The sequence below is a fragment of the Ambystoma mexicanum genome, chromosome 13, assembly GCF_040938575.1.
Source record: "Ambystoma mexicanum isolate Mex_15411 chromosome 13, UKY_AmexF1_1, whole genome shotgun sequence".
Taxonomy (NCBI): Eukaryota; Metazoa; Chordata; class Amphibia; order Caudata; family Ambystomatidae; genus Ambystoma; species Ambystoma mexicanum.
Window position 1 is genome coordinate 176,961,080 of NC_090938.1, and position 20,479 is coordinate 176,981,558.

General features: G+C 51.2%; 1 protein-coding gene across 1 annotated transcript in view; it reads right to left on the bottom strand.

Annotated features, from left to right (window-relative positions):
• Positions 1-17,810: 17,810 nt before the first annotated feature.
• The window catches only part of LOC138520104 (uncharacterized), a 251,860-nt gene continuing 249,191 nt past the window's right edge, over positions 17,811-20,479 (bottom strand). The window contains exon 16 of the mRNA XM_069632614.1: positions 17,811-18,342. The gene's annotated coding sequence lies outside the window, so the exon portion shown is untranslated. The remainder of the gene's footprint in view (positions 18,343-20,479) is intronic.

The following is a 20,479-nucleotide window of genomic DNA, read 5'->3' on the forward strand; positions in this document are numbered from 1 at the left end:
CTCTCTAAAGCACAAACATGGTTGTAGACTCTCTGGAGAAATTCCATAGAACAGGGTATTTGACCATGATCGTTCTCAGTAGAGGGGCTCCCATGCCCTTGTTTAATTATGATGTCATTTAAGTCCAGCCAAGAAAGGTACAGTAACATTTATGACTACATGGATGGTCTGAGAAAATATGAACAGGCACTGCTGCATGTCGACCAAAAATCCCTTGAAGTGTCCAAGAAATGTTCCTAATTTTCTTTGACCCACTGCATTGCCAAAGACCAGAAGAATGTTGTTACGTTGGATGATGCTTACGGGTAACGATTTGCACGTTGGCATAGTAAATGGATGGTGATGCCCAAGATTTCAAAAGACTTTCCAGATGAAGGCGGATTCCCAAATGAATGGAGGACTCTACATAAGTAAATGAATGTAAATGTTTACCTTATTCCTTTAGGCGGTGGATGTATTGCAGTGTGTCACATGCATGCAGCGGGATGTGGAATGTTATATGAGCTGATGATGGAGATTCTGAGGGTGGCAGTAGGGAGTTGCCGAGAGGAGGCGGCATGGAGCGGATACTAGTGCAGTGCTATGTAAATAATAAGTCAGCCTGGTGAAACTTTTTTTCCTTTGGATGAAATGTCCTTATACATTGCTTAAGGTCGGTCCAATGTCCTGTTACTATAATGGTTAAATAATGTTCAAATTATATCATAACCTATTTATTTATTTATTTATTTATTTATTTGCATTTATAAAACGCTCACACAGCCCAAGGGCATGGAGGTGCTGTTACAAGATCACATCTTAGTTACATTACATGGGTGGGCGGTTAGGTTACATTAGCCTGCAACAACACAAATACGTCTTTGATAGTCCCTAGCCAACTCACCTATCAATATATATCATACTCTAGGATCATTATGGAAAAATAATGGTATAATAATATTACACTCCTGCATGACCATATTTACATAAGGTTCAAGTGAGTTGTTTTTTCTAAAGCTGACAGCATTTTATTTCTGAGAGGCCCTAGACGTACATGAGTCACGGACAGAGCAACAATGCAGCCATGGTTGGGAAGATTATGTTGTGACCACAGCCATGTTTGGGGAGGTGGCACAGTCAGAAGTCTGAGTATATCTAGCATGGAACAGAGAATGGCTGACTTATAAGTAAAATGCCACTTATTCCACACTGGGCATGATGAATCCAAGCTGTGACGGCACAGATTGTAGAAATGGAGCACTACTCAACAAATAAGGCAACGAGCTACGCCGGGCAGCAAAGGAATAGACTGTATTTATTTCCAGACAGCTGTGCAGAAATGGACAGGGAAACTGGCATCAAGCACAGACAGCTCTGGGTTATTATTGGGTTTTACCCAATGAGCCTCATACAGAAAAGTCATTAAAATAGATTTATTTGATTACATTAAAAATGGACTTCCTAGCAGAGCATCCTCTAGGGCATGACTTTACAGCGCTTACAGTACTATTCCACTCCATTAAACATAATATAGCCTTACAGACTACTATCACCTGCCATCACCATGGCAGTAAGTTGGGAAGGGCCATTATCACAAGCGATAATCGCCCGTACTGAGGTCTATAAAGCTGTTAACACATAGTGGTATGAGCAATACGTGTTTTGCAGTTTTCGTGGTGAAATAAAAACCTTTCTTTAAAAGGTGTTTCCCTGTCTGCTTTTGAACACACAATGTTCAGAATGTAGTCAATGCAGCCAATAACAATAGTTATTGCCTGCACTCTGAACAGTGTGATTGGCTGAGAGGAGGTCAATGGTGATCTCCATGTGCTAATAAGACATGGCCCAGCGTCTAGCGCCCTTGCAACTATTGTTTCGGTTCTGAGGTGGGGTAACACAGCTTGGACCCATGCAGTGGATCGCATCATGCCTGCACAGCCTTATCGACTTTTACATGTGTGCCAATCAATCAAACTTCTCACTGAGACACGCCTCCAAATATGGCTGCCGTGTCCAAATTATCATTCCAACATGGCTGGGGTTTCACTCTGCCCAGGGCTCATGTATGTCCAGGACCCTTCTGAAATAAAATCATGCCATGGTTGACACAAGAGTGTTTACAACTCAGGAATGTTTCTTTATTGTATTGTGCACCTAAAATAATGAAACTGTCACTTCAGGACATCTTCTGATTCTTTAACAATTTTGATTTGACTATGTCGGGGAGGTGCTTTTCACACTTACACAAGCTGCAATACCGAAGTAGGTCCTTTGTGGTTACTGGCTACCCATGTTGTCTGTGCAGAAGAAGGCACTCTGTTCGAGCTTCTGCTATATTTCTTTGTAGCATAACAATGTCGCATTTCTAAATATTCATGGGAAGTTCACTCTCTTTTTTCCTCACAGTGAGGTTAATACTTGAATGACTCTATTAATCAATTAAGTTTCAGAGGCCAAATTCAAACAGTACCATTAATGGCGTTCAGTTTTTTTTTTTTTCATTTGGCAAGGTCGCAGACATTATTAACCTATTTACTGTAGTGTTTCTATTGGGATTCAGTCTTCCTCTGATCAGTGGCTAATAAGGGGCTTTATGTGGTGGTAAGAGAGAGTGACCAAGAGTGTTTCTGCATTTTCAGAATCGTCGACTTTTACATATTTAAACTAGGATATTTCCAATTGGGGAATTCCCACAAGACAACATACTCCATCACATAATAACTCTGCAATTTTATTCCTTTACAGTAAAGGGATACAAGTGTATACGTCCTTGCTAGGCGCTGCACTTTAATCTCTTTCTGGGTGTAGCAAGGAGTTATCTCACATATGGATTCGATTTTTTAATTATACTTTTTATTTCCGACCCCTTGGAGTTCTAAAGTGCTACCCTTCCACTAAAGCGTTCATTAATTTCCAAATCTTAAATGGAGGCTCAAGCATTGTCCTGTCCCCCCAAAATATTTTATTAACATTTCTAAACTATCTTCTATTTTCAATCTTTTTTTTAATTTACGGCACCTTTTAGATGGGCACGCCACCCAACTTAAGGGCCTGAGTGAGCGAAGCAAGGCTCCCTTAACGCGGGCGGCAGTGCTGGTACCGACATGATCGCACGCCGCTGAGTGTAATATCGCCATTAGAACCTGTGCCATCTTTATGGTGATGACGCAGGTGCTAATCTGTGTAATAATGTGCCTTTTCGACCATGGATGTGTCAAGTCCTGCTGTGGTCCACTGCCACTTGCAGAGCGAATTGATGTGATGGGGAAAGGAGGTGAGCTGCAGCTCAGAAGTAAGACAAACTGTTACAGCAGCAGACATATTGGAATGGTGAAGTTTGTAGGATATTTATACAGAAAGATGCCCCGTAATGCTTCCAAGGAAATTGCTGTCATTTTGAAAGCACATTAAGAACTTACAAGATGACAGCAATGTTATTATGAAGCATTGCGGGGCATCTCTCTGTATTCCTTCACTCAGCAACACAGACTGGTATAGAGCTTGTTGTCCGTTGGGTAAGGTAAGTGGTTTGTTTCAGAAATGTTTGTTCCAGTTTTTCTGAGGGGGAGGTTACTGTGGGCTAACAAATACTGGGCCTCATTATAACTCCGGCGGCAGCCGTGCCGGCAAAACTGGCATGGCTGCCGCCGGAGTTTCATTTTTACTGTTACCTGAGAATGGGCAAAAACTGGGTCATGCCGAGTTCGGCAGACCCGGTAATAGCCCATTTGCGGGTGCCGGCAATAAGGGACTCCCCATCCCCATTTGGCCCCATAGGACTGAATGGAATGGGAACTCGGATGCACCGGCACCATTCAGAATGGTGCCGGTGCATCCGACGTGCTGTGCTCGCGGGTGCCGCTCTGCCCGCCAGGTCACAGCACAGCTCGTAGTATGGTGGTCCGGGAACCCTCGGTACTGGCATGCTTACTGGTACCATAGTTCCCGGACCACCATGCTTATAATGAGGCCTACTGTGTACTATGTTGTATATCGAGATTAAGGGGCCGATTCATGGAACAATCGTGCGCCGAAAATCTACGCGCAAGCAGGCGCAAGCAGGCGCAAGCGGAAAAAAAGAGGCGCACGCGCACGCGTGCGATTCATGGAAGTCCCTGCGCGTGTCTTCCTCGGGATGTGCGCCAAACCCGTGCATGGCGCACACGTCACTGCAACATCCCGAAAGACGTGCGCGACGCGCACAGTGAAAGCGCACAACCTCTGCGCATACACTAGAAAGTGGGCGGAACACGGGGCGTAACGCGCGGAATGGGGAACAACTTGCGAAAACAAGGGCGTAACTGGGGATGTACTGCAGGGAAGCAGAGGGAACGCCCACACGCACCCGAACCACACGTATTCATGGAACCGAATAGGGCAAAGCCACGCACAGCGAAAGACACGCACAAGCCGATACACGTCCGCCACACGAAGGCAGGCGGTAGCGTCCCTGCGCATCACAAAAGTGGCAACATACAGCAATTGTGCGAGCGGGGCACGTGTATTTCGGGGGTTCGCGTGAACTTCTTCACGCGATCGGGCCTGGGGGAGCGGGCTACGTGTATTACAGGGGTTCGCGTGAAGTTCTTCACGCGATCGGGCCTGGGGGAGCGTGCTACGTGTATTTCAGGGGTTCGCGTGAACTTCCTCACGCGATCGGGCCTGGGGGAGCGTGCTACGTGTATTTCAGGGGTTCGCGTGAACTTTCTCACGCGATCGGGCCTGGTGGAGCGGGCTACGTGTATTACAGGGGTTCGCGTGAAGTTCTTCACGCGATCGGGCCTGGGGGAGCGGGCTACTCTTATTTCGGGGGCGCGCGGGAAGTGACACACGCGATTGAGCGGGGTACGTGTATTTCTGGGGCGCGCGGGAAGTGACACACGCGATTGAGCGGGGTACGTGTATTTCGGGGGTGCGCGGGAAGTTACACACGCAATTCCATCAGGGTACGTGTATTACAGGTGTGCGCGATATCAACAGGGTACGTGTATTTCAGGGGTTCGCGTGAACTTCTTCACGCGATCGGGCCTGGGGGAGCGTGCTACGTGTATTTCAGGGGTTCGCGTGAACTTTCTCACGCGATCGGGCCTGGGGGAGCGGGCTACGTGTATTACAGGGGTTCGCGTGAACTTTCTCACGCGATCGGGCCTGGGGGAGCGGGCTACGTGTATTACAGGGGTTCGCGTGAAGTTCTTCACGCGATCGGGCCTGGGGGAGCGGGCTACGTGTATTTCAGGGGTCCGCGTGAACTTTCTCATGCGATCGGGCCTGGGGGAGCGGGCTACGTGTATTTCAGGGGTTCGCGTGAACTTTCTCACGCGATCGGGCCTGGGGGAGCGTGCTATGTGTATTTCAGGGGTTCGCGTGAACTTCTTCACGCGATAGGGCCTGGGGGAGCGTGCTACGTGTATTTCAGGGGTTCGCGTGAACTTACTCACGCGATCGGGCCTGGGGGAGCGGGCTACGTGTATTACAGGGGTTCACGTGAAGTTCTTCACGCGATCGGGCCTGGGGGAGCGGGCTACTCTTATTTCGGGGGCGCGCGGGAAGTGACACACGCGATTGAGCGGGGTACGTGTATTTCTGGGGCGCGCGGGAAGTGACACACGCGATTGAGCGGGGTACGTGTATTTCGGGGGTGCGCGGGAAGTTACACACGCAATTCCATCAGGGTACGTGTATTACAGGTGTGCGCGATATCAACAGGGTACGTGTATTACAGGGGTGCGCGGGGAGCAGCACACTTGAATTGCACGTGTGGGTCCTCCCAGGTGTTCCCTGTACACCCTCCACGGCCCCTGCAGGTGGCTCACACCACAGGGGCCTACCCAGCACATGTCATGCAGGCACCCCATCCACCATGCCCATGCCCACCAGCCAACCCACATGTCAACTTGCACTACTCCCCCCCAACGCATGTGACCCTGCACCCCCAGCCACCAGGGGCAGCCTCCACCAGGTCCTCACAATCCCCAACACACATGCACGTCAGCGTGTAATACGAGGAAAGGGGCATGCGCGTAAGCGCGCGTGGAAACTGCACGTCCGCGTGTAATACGAGGAAAGGCCCATGCGCGTAAGCGCGCATGGAAACTGCACGTCCGCGTGTAATACGAGGAAAGGCCCATGCGCGTAAGCGCGCATGGAAACTGCACGTCCGCGTGTAATACGAGGAAAGAGCCTATGCGCGTAAGTGACGTGACGCGCGCGTGCGTTTCCCTCAGCACGGGTTAAAGGTGAGCGGGCCCAGCAGTTCGCTGTACGTGCCTTTCGTGGAGACCGACGTGTGTTGCTGCTTCCTGTTGTTTCGCGCGCCATCACAACTTCACAGCTCTCAAGGACGTATCTCTTCTTTTGGCGGGGGTATTGGCTACGCGTGTTTTTCTGCATCGCGCTAGTCAGACGGTGAGTCACACACGCTCTTTTTCCCACTGCGGGTGCCCCTGTGTATCGCACCCATTTTTGATGTCATAGTAGCCTGCGTGTCCCACGCGTACGCGTTATTCGTGTTACTGGGTGCCACCGCGTACTGCGGGAGGTCCAATCCACGCACGTAGGCTGCAGGGTTGCGTGCACGGTTTTACTGCAGTTTTGGGGTGCCTGAGCGTTGCGTGACCCGTCACCACATCACCGGGGTCACATACAGCCTTGCAGGTGCAGGGGGGCTGTTAACATCTTGCTTCCCACCCCCTTCACCCCAATTGCCCAGGTCAATTGTGGTGTACACCTCCCATTGGCACCACTCCATCTGTGCCAGCACTACTACATCTGTGCCATGGTTGGGAGGCCACCAAAGGTGAGGGGCGCCTCAGCTGGGCGTACTCCTCGTGGCGGGCGTGGTCGGGGACGTGGCCGTGGTGACCAGGGAGTAGGGGGACTCCAGGGTGTCCAGGGCAGCCACAGAGGGGGAAGAGGCAGGGGTGCGCCACTTGAGCACAATGTTGTGCCATGTGCTGGTGCAGCCATGCCACCACCCCCTGTGGTTCCGGGGGATGCAGCTCCTGCATCTGGCACTGGCACCCATATGACCCGGCAGTCCGTTCCATCGACTGCCACGGGCCCAAGGGTAGCGGTAGCTGCAGGTGCAGCTGTGGACACCGCCACCCAGGCTCAGGGTCTGCCAGCGCAGGCTGCGTTGGCACTTGAAGAGCCCTTGGTAGATCTCCAACAGGCCAGGGGGGAAACCATAGGGGCACGCTGGGCTGCTCAGACCAAGACACGTGTCCCTGGGGCAGTCATGTCATCTGCTGCCCCGAACAGCCGGGTGTTGGCAAGTGCAGGGGCAGATGCACCCAACAGCACCCCGGTTGTGAGCCTGCCAACCAGGACCGTTGCGGCCAAGCACCCTGCCACAGCTGATGTTGCTGCGCAGGGTCCATTAGTGGGCACCCAGCTGCCACTGACACAAGTCAGGCCTCTGGTCATCCCTCCACCTGCCACTCCCTTTGCTCAATCCACCGAACCCACTGGCCATGCTGGTCAGGGCGGCATTAGCCAGCCAGGGTCTGCGCCACAGTCCAAGAGGAGGAAGGTTGCACCTGCAGCACAGGCTGCGACCCCACACACAGCCACGACCTCCTGCACGTCGAGGAAGAAGCCTTTCTGTAAGCAGGAACTGGACTTCCTCGTGGACTACGTGCGGGGCCACAGCCGTGACATGCTAGTGGGTGCCAATAGTCAGACCACGGCTGCCCAACGTGACACCCACTGTAAGCATGTTGCGGAACATGTCAGTTCATTCGGCCATGAGGTGCGCACGGCGCAGGAGTGCAAAAAGCGTTGGAATGACATCAAGCGCAGCACTAAGGCCAAGCGTGCCTCAAATTACAACTTGACTCTGGTGACTGGCGGTGGGCCTGCACCAGAGGAGGAAGAACTCACTCCGCATGAGGCTCTCGTTGCAGAGTTCATACCACCTGAATTGGTCGAAGGAGTGGGAGAGAAGCTGGACTTCGATGCCCAGTCCAGTGAGTGTTGATGCGTGTTTGTTGAGGACGTGTGTGGTTCACTTGTGGGATGTGTTGTGCATGATTGCTGCTACATGTGACGTGTACATGGTTCTGATGTGTAAGTAATGCAATGCTAACGTCATGCATGTCTCCTCTGCCTGCATGCGGGACTCCATGTAGGCATGCTCCCTTGCCCCTCCTCCGCCACTCTGCACCCCAGTTCCACCTTTGCACTGGTCTGCTCCAATCTTGCCAATGTGTAGTTTCTTGTCCATGTGTCCTGTGTAGATGCTAACTTCCAGCGTAGAATCTGCCAGACATATGCCATGTCGGACAGCCTTAGTACTCAATGCAGGGTATCTCACTTGTACTGTGCCTGGGTCAGATTCCCGCAGGGACATGAGTGCCCATTCATGCTCCATGTGCATTGCACGCATGCCCCTATGTGTCCTTGACTGGATGATCACTGTAATATCAGTCCTTGGTTACATACATTGCCTGCCATCTCATCAGCCTTCCCATGTCAACTGTGCCTCAGTCCTGCGTTGCACACATGTTTAGGCTCTGACAATCTGTGTGGCTCACAGGCCTCAGCCTGTTCAATGGCCAATGACTCTGTCCAACTCTTGTTGTGTCTTCTTCACACGTGGGCGGCCTCCGGAGTTTCCATCATGTGTCCTGCCCACTGTCCCAGCATCATTTGCAGTGTTGTCATTTGAATCACATGAAGCTGTTGATGCCAGTCAACACTGCCTGTCAATACACAGGTGTATGGTCAGCCTTTTGATACCATGATAGGCATCCCTGCTTTGGTACTGGGGTGGAGGGGTGCTTGGCTTCTGGACATGGTACACATTGAATGCACAATGCACGTGATGTCTGATTTTGACATTGCACTGCCTTCACATTTCCTGGCACACACCATGTAGTGCTTGTAGATGTAGGTAGTGAGTGGCGTACACATTTTCTGCACTGCATAGACCCACTTCCATGGAAACTGCCACCTTTCAACAGGTCTGATCACAGAAGCTATTCAAAGTAGACCCAGCATGCATGCCAGGTCATATGTTGTGTGTCACATGTCTGCCTGATGCCTTTGCTGTCGGTGTGTGTGTGTCTCGTGTGCTTCTGACATGTGTATTGACCTTTTCCCCTCTATTTTTCAGGTGATGACGCAATGGAGGCAGAGGATGGTGTTGTCATGCCAGACACAGGGTTGGTAACGCCACATCAACCCGGCACTAGTGTGGGTCGTGGGGAGGTAGGCCACGAAAACCCCCAAGTGCTGCAGTCCATCTTGTCTCTGGCTGCCTATGAGTCCAGCCTTGATGACGACTCTGACGTCCATGTTGAGTTGGATGACCATCAAGTCCATGTGTCAGGGGTGAGTGATTCTGATGTGGACACTCCTCTGTCTACGACACCTGCACTGAGGGATCAGACAGTCTTGGTTCCTCCGCCCGTGGTGGATCGGGACGCAGGGTCACCCTCCACACCAGTCACTGATGTGCCTGGGACATCACGTCGACGGGGGCATGTAGTCGTGCAGCCGCAGGCGGTGCCAACACAGCGAGGACCCCGGTCCTTGGGTCCCGCAGGGGTCAAGCCCGGCAACGCGGTCGCCGCGCGCAACCGCTGTATACTGAGTGGGAGCAAGACATGACTGCCAATTCAGAACGGCAGGGGGCAGCAATGGAGAACATCGCTGAGAGCATGGAGCGTGTGGCCCGATCTGTGCTCCCCCCTGCTAGGCAGGTGCTTCTCCAGCAGCAGGCGGCACGGTCCACGGCCCGCTCGCTCAGGCTGGGCATGGCGGCCTCAGACAGGGCACGCCAGGCTGAAATGTCGTCTCTGCGTCAAGCAATTGCTGCTCACGCAGAGGCGCACATGGATGCCTTGAGGGAGGAGTATGCTTCCCTCAGATCCACTCTGGGTGTCCTTATGATGTCCCAGAGGCAGCGGGCAGAGGAGAGGTTTGCACAGCTTGAGTGTACCATCTCGGCTGAGCTACAGGCTTGCCGGGAGGTGCAGCGGTTGTCCAGCCAGGCCTTGCAGGAGGAACTCTGTGTTACACGTGCTACCTTGCAAGAGGAAGCACGTGTATCACGGGAGGTTCTGCATGCAGACCTACGTCACATCGCCACACAGAACCAGGCTCACCCGTCCGGCAGACTTGCTGCCGACGAGGGGCAAGCTGCGGCTAGGCGTGGCCAGGCTACTGTGCCACGTCCTCCTTTCCAGGATGAGCCAGACTCGGACGACCATCTATCTCCCACATAGGTCGTGCTGTGCAGGCGTTGAGCCCATGGAGGTTTTTTCTTTTGGCTCAGCATCATCGCATGTGGATGTTGAGCAGCACCCTGTACCTCCCCCCTCCTGGGTGCCTCCCCTCCCCCCCGGGTCGTATGTGGCCATTTTTGATTTTTCTTCTAGTTTAGTTAGTTAAATTTCTGTTTGATAGTTAGTTTAAATAGGTAATGTAGGTTTTCCATAGTTAGTGTAATTAGTTAATAGTTGAGTTAGTTTAAAATTGCTAGTCTATTGTGCTTTCATGTGACGGTGCGGTGCTTTGTGGCTTTTGAAGGCATCCACTGTCTGTTCCAGCTGGGCCCTTCATGGTTGTCTTGTGTATGTGTTTGCTGCTTGGGTTCCTTGACTCACATATGCCACTCCTGCCTCCCTTATCCATGGGCTCGCAAGGATGGTTCGGTGTTACAGCATTTTACACAAGGGCATTGGACTGTCATATCTGTGGCATGTCTGGTGCTGTGTGACTTGTGTTGACACCCCTAGTGGGGATGATTTAGGTGTCATTGTCCACTGTTCAGCTTTTGCTAGATGGGGTGTATCATGATTAATGTGGACATTGATTGCTATGCATTGTGTAGTATGTTTCATTTCTTTCCTGTACATGTGCTTGTTGCTATTCATGCTGTAGATAGTGTTCCACACTTTGTAGGTGAAAGACGGACTGATGGTGTGATTTGTGATGTGACTCTCTGACATGGTCAAGTAATGAGATGCCTGATGAGACACACACAGATGACTTTGAAGCATTAATCATGTGTTACATGCCCTTTCTGCAGGGGGATGAGCCTCCAGAGCACCTTTGCCAGCAGACATGTCCCATTGGACGACGGAATTCTGGACCCGTTTGTTGGTGCCCACATGCACATGTGTGCAGGAGCAGAGGCACAGTGATTGCAGACCCACATCCTAGTACTGCTGACATGTTCCAAGGAACTCCAGGCAAGGTGAGCATCACAGGGGGGCCACGACACAGCAAAGCTTGCACCAGGCGAGTTGCACATGCAGGCTTAGTCAAAGCACTGAGGGTGAGCTTAGACGAATATTGGTGTTTAAGCACACAATGCAGCTCAGATGTGTTTGTGGACTGATGGCTGCTGATAGTAGGGTTGTCTGGGACACATGCAGGGGCAGTGGCACATACCCTCCGGTACACCAAGATCCATTGAGCCACTTGTATCAACCATGTAGCCTTCCGAGACATGGAAAGGGGCAGCTCACAGGGACAAGCAGCAAGGGACATACTCGGGTGCAGTGCATGTCTTTTCCACGTACTTCATGATAAATGCACTGCCAACTTTGTTTCGGTCATGGTGGTACACAACTTGCTCTGTAGTCATGGCTTGCAATATGGGTCTGTCTGCTTACCCAGGGAACATTGCATGTTGTGTGAATTGTGACACATTGGTGTTCCATTTGCCACGCACCCAGCAGCGGCTGCCTTACTGCATTGACTGTGTATGACCCGTCACAGGGGTGATGTTATATATGGGTACGAAGCATCAACCACAGATTGTCTGTTTGTAGAGTAGTCTGTTGCTATGGGGCATGTTTGGTGTTGTGTTTTTGTGCAATTGGCACGTACAGGTTGTTGACTGTGTCTCTCTTTGCAGCATTGCAGTGCTCCTGTAACCGGACCTGAGAGTGCGCAGGCAGGAGGCCAGCACTCAAAACCAGAGCTGAGTGTCTTGTTGTTTTTCTTACAAACTGCTCTGCATAGGCTTGCTGGGGAGTGTACTGATGCATGGATGTATGTGTGGTTCAATTTGGTATGTTATTTTCTCCCTAATCACCCGTGATCCTATGCAATTTTGAAACCTGTACCCTCTACCCGGTGTTCCTGCTTCCCGTGCCTATCCAAGCAACGTTCCCTGACCCTCTTTCCCCACTGGGGTTGCGGATGCCTGTGTAAGCCCCGAACTTGCAGGCGCCAAAACCCTAGAGGGGGTGGTGGGTTCGTACCACTCCTGAGCCTGGACTACAGAAGGCCATGACAATGATGTCCAAGTCTGTTTGGATTGTGTATGTGTTCATGCAGGTTGTACATTTTCGTGCATTTCCTAGTTTCATGTGTCATTCCACCTCTCCTCTCCTGCCGCTCATTCCAGTCATCCAGTGTGTCAACACCTGTCCCGACTGCATATCCCTGAACCTCCTTCCCCACCAGGGTCTCAGGGGCCTGTGTGAGTTTGACCTTGCAGGCACCCGGGACATGGTGGGGGTGGTTGTTTCGTGGCACTCCCGCGCCTGTACAGGGGACCTGTGACAGTACACATCCATTCATGGTGCATCATCCTATGTCATGTACCACACATGTCTCACATCCTGTCGTGACATTGTTTTGCTGTGCTACCTTGGTTGTTGCATCATTGTGGTAGTACTTGGCCTTTGTGAGGTACTGCTATGTCAAGTCATCTACTGGAGGGTGTTTGGGTTCGTTTTTATGCCTTGGATTTTGTGTTTCGGAAATGAGTGTGTATTCAGAGGGTTCAGGCATCTTTTTACACACAAGGTGGGAGATGGTGACGAAGGGTAAAGGTGATCCTGTGGCCAGGTGGAATTGAGGTTTGGGGGCTCCATGACCCAGGTGCAGTTGTTCAGTGGGTCATGGTCATTTGTGAGGGAGGGGGGGGTTGTTGTTGATTGTTGCCTTGCCCTGCAGTGTGATGGGAACTCTGACATAGTAATGGTGGTATCCCATGTACATGTTGTGTTCTGCTGATCAATGCCTGTTCATGTGTTGTGTTTTCCTTTCAGGTGCGAGGGGATAGTTGAGGTTTGACATGCTGGGGTGTACACATGGTGGATGTTCACATGTGATGTGTAGGGAACACTGATGGTCACTTGAGTGCACATGCATATGTGGAGTGCATGTCCTTGCAGAACCACACACTTGCACTCTGATGCACTACATGTACTCCCACCCTTGCATATACACATGTACACTGTTTGCCTTCTGGTGCCCACTGTGTCCCGGCAGCACATGTTCTGTGACCGATCATGGATCCAGTACATGCCTGATTTGATGTTTGACGTGGTCTGTCACTTAGATGTGATGCTCAGGGTGTGCATCACACACAATGGCTGTTCACTGTGCTGTGCGCTGAGCAGTGTGATGCAGGAGTAGGACACTGCACACATGAGCTGCAGTGTTGATTTTGCAATGCATGATGTGCATGTAGACAGGCATTCATTGTGATATTACGTCTACGACTGTTGTAATGCATTTTGAAATGACTTATTTTGGGTGGGAGGTTGTTGGTCTGTCATTTCATCTGATTCCGGGTCAGCCAGCAGTGTCCGATGCCACTGTGCATTTAGGACATGGCAATGTGTACCTTATCGTTACTGCATTGGTGTATGGGTATTGCGTGCCATGACATGTTGATGTTTGGGAGGGTTTGTGTGACATGACAGTGATGGCCATGGCCTGGTTTGCAGGTGTGTGTGATGCACACCTTGCATGTCCGTGTCATCCGCTTCTCAGAGCAACTAGCTGGGGGTAGATTTCTCTCCGCAGCAGGGCCCTCCCCCTGGAACAGACTTCCGGCCTGACTTGAACTTGAGGGGAATCATCTCCAGTTCTGGAAGCACCTCATGTCCTTCCTCTTTGCTTCTGCTTACTCTCTGCCTCTCCCTTGCAGAATTCTCCACTGGAACTGCACAGGAGCTGCAACTGGGCCACTCTCACCGACCTTGGTCCCTGGCCCAGCCACTCTCCACTTGCACTGCCTCCCTGGCAACCCCTGCACTGCAGTACTGTCTCTCTATCCCTACAGCCCTCCCTTCCCAGCACTTGACTGCACTCACCTTTGTAGTTGCCACCAGGTGACCTATGTATTATTTTTTCGGGCTACTTCCCCTGTACTGGACTCCCCCCCACCCTTCCCCTTGCACTTTTCCCATTCCCCCTACCCCTGCACTTGCACGATCCCAATGACACCTGGCCTAGTAGTACCGTTCTCTGTGTTCCCTTGTTCCCCCCTCCCTGCCTCATTGCGCCTTGGAATACTTGTGTATGGCCCATATCATGTCATATGTCATATGTGTGCCTTTTGGTCACACAGGATAGCTTGTGTTTAAGTAGCTAGGGATGCAGACGATGTGGCACTTCCATGGCAACTATCTCAGGGTGGTAAGGTTGTGACAGTTGACTGTCTCTTTGTCATCATCGATTGTCACCTGGTATGTGCCAGGCCTGTGTGCACTCCGCAGGGGTGGGAGTTTAGGTGAAAAATGTGGCCACAAGCTGGGTCCGGGCTTGCTCACCACGTGCCCTGTCCGCTCCCATGGGCAGCGCCTGTGGTTGGGGATGTGGGGGCACCACCATGTCCACCGGGACGCCCTGCCGTGTTGCAACATTGTGCAGGACACATGCTGCCACAATGATCCTGCACACTTGTGGTGGTGCATAGAGTAGTTGCCCGCCAGAGCGGTCAAGGGAGCGGAAACGTGACTTGAGCACTCCGAATGTGCGCTCCACTATGCCCCTGGTTGCAATATGGGCGGCGTTGTATCTTACCTGGGGTGGTGTGGTGGGGTTCCGGATTGGCGTCATCATGTGGTTGCTCAGAGGGTAGGCACTGTCCCCTGGGGAGATGATAATAGTTGAGATAATTAGGGTTTGGATATTTGTCTGTGTGTGACTTGCATGCATGTGCAAGGGCATTTGTACTGACCTAGGAGCCATGTGTCGCCATGCTGCCCAGCTTCCAGGGCCCGGTTCAGGGCGGACATTCTGTATATGAAACTGTCATGGGTGGAGCCAGGGTAGTTTGCATAGACAGAGGTGATGATTCCCTTTGCATCACATACCACCTGTACATTGATGGAATGCCAGTGCTTGCGGTTTCGGTAGATGTGCTCAATGGCCCTAGGTGGACGTAGGGCCACATGGGTGCAATCTATGGCACCGAGCACTTTGGGGAAGTGTGCCACCCTGAAAAAATCCAGGACAACGGCCTGCCTTTCTGCGGGTGTTCTGGGCATGTATATGTGCCTGCGGACTGAGGGGCGCGCTGTCATGATTGCCAGTACCTGGTGTAGGCAGCGTGACTGCGTGGCCTGTGAGACCCCCCCCACTATGGCAGTGGTCCGCTGAAATGACCCAGTGGCCAAAAAATGCAGGACATTGAGCACCTTCTCCAAGGGGCTCAATGCTTGGGAGCAAAGGGTGGGGGATGTGAGGTCATCTTCCCACTCCCTGACCAGGTCTAGGATGAAATGGGGTGGAAACCTATACCTGCCATAGACCTGGTCGTCAGGCATCCCAAAAAGGCTTGTCCGTGTTGCGAAAATGCGTGCCCTGGCTATTCTCCTCCTCCTGCGGTGTCCCACGATCAGTGCAGCGACAAATGGGGCATTCATCGTAGCTGTATATACGCGTTTGTTGTTTGCGCGCACTTTTATGCTGTGCGCGGGGACGCTTCCGCCTGCCTTCGTGTGGCAGACGCGTTGACGCCTGTGCACGTCTTTTGCCGTGCGCGGGTTTCCCGTGTTCGGATACGGTCCGAGTGTCATCGCGTGTGATCGGAGGGGAGTGTGCGTACACGCAAGTGGCCTGGGTACGTGTGTTCCGGGGTGCCGGGAACTTTCACACGCGATTGGTGGAAATCCATGTGTGTTCTGTCATCACGTGCAATGAGGGAAACACCTGCGTGCGACACGTCACTTACGCGCATAGGCCCTTTCCTCGTATTACACGCTGACGTGCATGTGTGTTGGGGATTGTGAGGACCTGGTGGAGTCTGGCCATGGTGGCTGGGGGGTGGGGGTGATAGGGGACATGAGTGGGGGCCTGGTGGGGGCTGGCCATGGTGGCTGGGGGGTGGGGGTGGTGGGGGACATGAGTTGGACATGGGTGGGGGCCTGCTGGCAGGTGCCCCACAGTGCTGGGGGGTGGGGGTGGTGGGGGACATGAGTTGGACATGGGTGGGGGCCTGCTGGCAGGTGCCCCACAGTGCTGGTGGGTGGGGGTGGTGGGGAGATGAGTTGGTGTTCATTAGTTCAAGGAGACATGTGCCTTTGCTGGGGGGCATGCCCATGTTGGGTGGGCTGCCTGCGGGACATGACCAGGGATGCAGGGTAGTCCCCTGTGGTGTGGGCTGCCTGCAGGGGCCGTGGAGGGTGTACAGGGAACACCTGGGAGGACCCACACTGTCAAATCACATGTAGGACTCCCCGGCACCCCTGAAATACAGGTACCCTGCTGAAATCGCGTGTGAAACTTCCCGCGCACCCCTGAAATACACGCGCCCAGGCTATTCGCGTGTGGAACTTCCCGCGCACCCCTGAAATATACGCGCCCAGGCTATTCGCGTGTGGAACTTCCCGCGCACCCCTGAAATACACGCGCCCAGGCTATTCGCGTGTGGAACTTCCCGCGCACCCCTGAAATACACGCGCCCAGGCTATTCGCGTGTGGAACTTCCCGCGCACCCCTGAAATACACGCGCCCAGGCTATTCGCGTGTGGAACTTCCCGCGCACCCCTGAAATACACGTACCCTGCTGAAATCGCGTGTAAAACTTCCCGCGAACCCCTGAAATACACGCGCCCAGGCTATTCGCGTGTGGAACTTCCCGCGCACCCCTGAAATACACGCGCCCAGGCTATTCGCGTGTGGAACTTCCCGCGCACCCCTGAAATACACGCGCCCAGGCTATTCGCGTGTGGAACTTCCCGCGCACCCCTGAAATACACGCGCCCAGGCTATTCGCGTGTGGAACTTCCCGCGCACCCCTGAAATACACGCACCCAGGCTATTCGCGTGTGGAACTTCCCGCGCACCCCTGAAATACACGCGCCCAGGCTATTCGCGTGTGGAACTTCCCGCGCACCCCTGAAATACACGCGCCCAGGCTATTCGCGTGTGGAACTTCCCGCGCACCCCTGAAATACACCCGCCCAGGCTATTCGCGTGTGGAACTTCCCGCGCACCCCTGAAATACACGTACCCTGCTGAAATCGCGTGTAAAACTTCCCACAAACCCCTGAAATACACGCGCCCAGGCTATTCGCGTGTGGAACTTCTCACGCACCCCTGGAATACACGTAGCCCGCTCCCCAAGGCCCGATCGCGTGAGAAAGTTCACGCGAACCCCTGAAATACACGTAGCCCGCTCCCCCAGGACCGATCGCGTGAGAAACTTCACGTGAACCCCTGTAATACACGTAGCCCGCTTGCCGTGCTGGTACAAGGTTAGCGCAGCCCTTTGCGCTGGATTGGGGATTTTGATGGCTTTTCCCTGCGCGGAAGGCGTTCTTGGGGGCGTAACTGGCGCTGCTGCAAGGTCGCTGCGCCACTGTGCGCCACGGCTGGTTTTGGTGGCTGGAATCCATGAATACGCTGTGCGCGGAAATGGGTTTTGGCGCACGCGGCTGGCGCAGGGATTCGCACGCGCACACTGTGCGCCAGCCGCGTGTTCCACTTGTGCGCTGAATTCTATGAATTGGCCCCTAAGGGTGAAAGAAGAACTTCACACACACTGACAGCACGCACATGCTCTGAGGACAGGCTGTCCTTGGTCAATACAGCCCGCGTTCGAAGCATTTTGAAAGGCTTATGACGCAATCCATGGTAAATAATGACCTTTATTGGTCTTCATTATTCAATTTTTGTCCATATACAGAAATTCACCAACCTGGAAAAAATTGGTCCTTTTAAAGTGATAATGTCTACACCTACAACTTCCATCAGCCCTACACAGTGTTAACAATAGGGAGAGATCATGGACGTTGCAGGCTAAACAATATTTTACAAAAACACAGGGTTCCTTCATGTCATTTAGGTAAAAATTGGTATATCAAATTGGTACCTGGACTCTGCATTAAGCACCCAACAATGTTAAGTGACATATAAAAATCCTCATCAGAGGCAGAAAACAGGTATCATTCTCACAATTAAAATACATCAATTGACCCCCTTGACAGAATCATATACTTCTTTTGAAATTGACTGTTCTTTGCGGTTTGGGTTTTTAAAAATGTATTAGCACTCTTTAAGATACCACCCTATCAAGAATACAGTTCTATTCAAGAATAATTGTTCCGATAAAAGTTGGTAGATGAATGCGGTGGCTGGGAGCACGGATGAGTGCTTTGGATGCTGTAACGACAGAAAAAAAAGAAGCATTGTGAGTACCTCACTGAGTATGAAAATATGGGTAGAGGACAGAGTAGACAATACAAAGACAATTTATATTAGAAGATTTTCTTCTATACATGCACCAATTCCCCGGAAAAGACTATTTTCTCTCGAAGTAGAGTGATGATACATTGACACACTGTTCTACATGGTGTTTTCTGAATGTCTAATCAGTAACTATAGTCATCAGAGCTATGCATGCTGCAAACAACCCTCCTCCCCATAGAAGCAATCACAGCCATGACCTTTACACGGAGCAGGAACTAGAGCTCAGAATCAAGTCCTTGGATTCACCCCAGCATCTCCGTTCAATCTCTTCCTTTTCATTATCCGCATTGTGTATTTTATAAGATCCTACATTTAATCGCAAATGACCGTCCAAATTTGAGAAATAACAGTCTACTGTTCAACTATTTAGACCGGGCTTACTACCCTCCTATCTAATTCACCACTGGGATCCCATCTTGTATGATCACATACATGAAAGCTGTACTGCAGTGATAGACAGGTCCTCTTTACTACCTTTAGGTAAAGTAAATGGTTCTATGTGATATCGGGCGGCCGGAAAGACCAGATTTTTTTTGCACTTTGCAAAGCAATTATATGCAGGGGGGACCCCCTGAATTCTTCTGATACTATCCTCACATTAAATGATAACCCTAACCCTTCCCCACATATTATTCCGTTCAGAAGTGTGCAAAAAATAGTCTTTTCGACCACAGATTTTTTTCCGGCAACCATATCACTGGACACCAAATAAATATGTCCTGCATTGCACGGATAGTTCCATGTGTGGGATATTGCTCGGTTACAGTGCAAACTCCCCCCTGTCAATATCTGGAAACACATTGGAGCTAATTTTGGTCCTTTTCGTAAATAGCCCGGAGGGGACCGTTTACACTTACGTGCAATTTTCATCATTTTCACTGCAGAGAGCAAATGAGTGGTGCAAAGAGATGGCGGAAGCTTCTTTACACTTCTCTTTTGCACTCCACAGTGCAAATAGCATAAACTTTGCCTGCTATGTACGCCTGGCAGGTGGCGTTTGCAATGATTTCCTATGGAAACCGCCTGCTTTTTGCTGGTCAAGAAGCAGGTGTATGCCATAGGATATCATTGGTTTTATGACAGCATGATAATTTCATGCTGGCGTGAAACCAATTTGTTTGTAAAGGTGGAAGTCAAATGGGTGGCGGAAACATAACTCCAGTCATTCACATCTGCCCTCTTCCTTCAAAAACAATGCACCTCATTATGAGTCCGGCGGTAACCCTGCCGGAAATTCTGTGCACACTGGCAAAGAACATAAAACATGGTTTGACAAGGTGCAAATATCACTTTGCCCTTAAATTACAACACTCTAATTGCCCTCCTAGAATTAAAGTCAAAGCGCATGTTCCTTATCACACTGTCTTCCAGAGAAAATGGTCATTTGTGGCACGCCGTTTGCTGAGGAAGCCACCTTGCTATGATAGTATCACCTTGTGCTGAGTGTTTTCCATTTGAATTAGTTTTGGTATCATTTAACCCCATTGCCTCATAATGTTAAATTCAGAAATAAGGGTCATGAGATGAGAATTGTCTGGTTTAGTGCTCACTGGGCACCAAAAGAAAGTACATCTTCACAAGAAGCACCCTATATTAACTATATACATCCTGGATTTATGATTCTGATAAATCTCCTCCAAATATGGAAGTGAAAAGCAACTCGTATTAGCCTAGTGGAGCCTTCCTGTATATATCACTGTATCACCAATAACACCAGTAGTCTTCAAGTGGAGGATTTTGATATCTCTCATAGAATTTCCATCTTTTTAAATCTGCAAAGCCAACACTTTCCACTTTCTCGTTTCGTTATATTCTCATCAATGCACATAGATTTCTTGAAGAAAAATACTCAGAATACTTGTTATAATAACGTAGTGTTTTGATAATGAGCTGGTCCTCCCTTTAGCAGGATTCGAACTTGTGCAGTGCAGACTGATCTCATGTCAGAGACCAACACTTCGCTAGTATGGCTACCCACCATTGGCTTGTTAGGACGAATGCTGTTGCTCACCTGTATTGTCCTTCATGGCTTGTTCTCCTCCTACAAAAC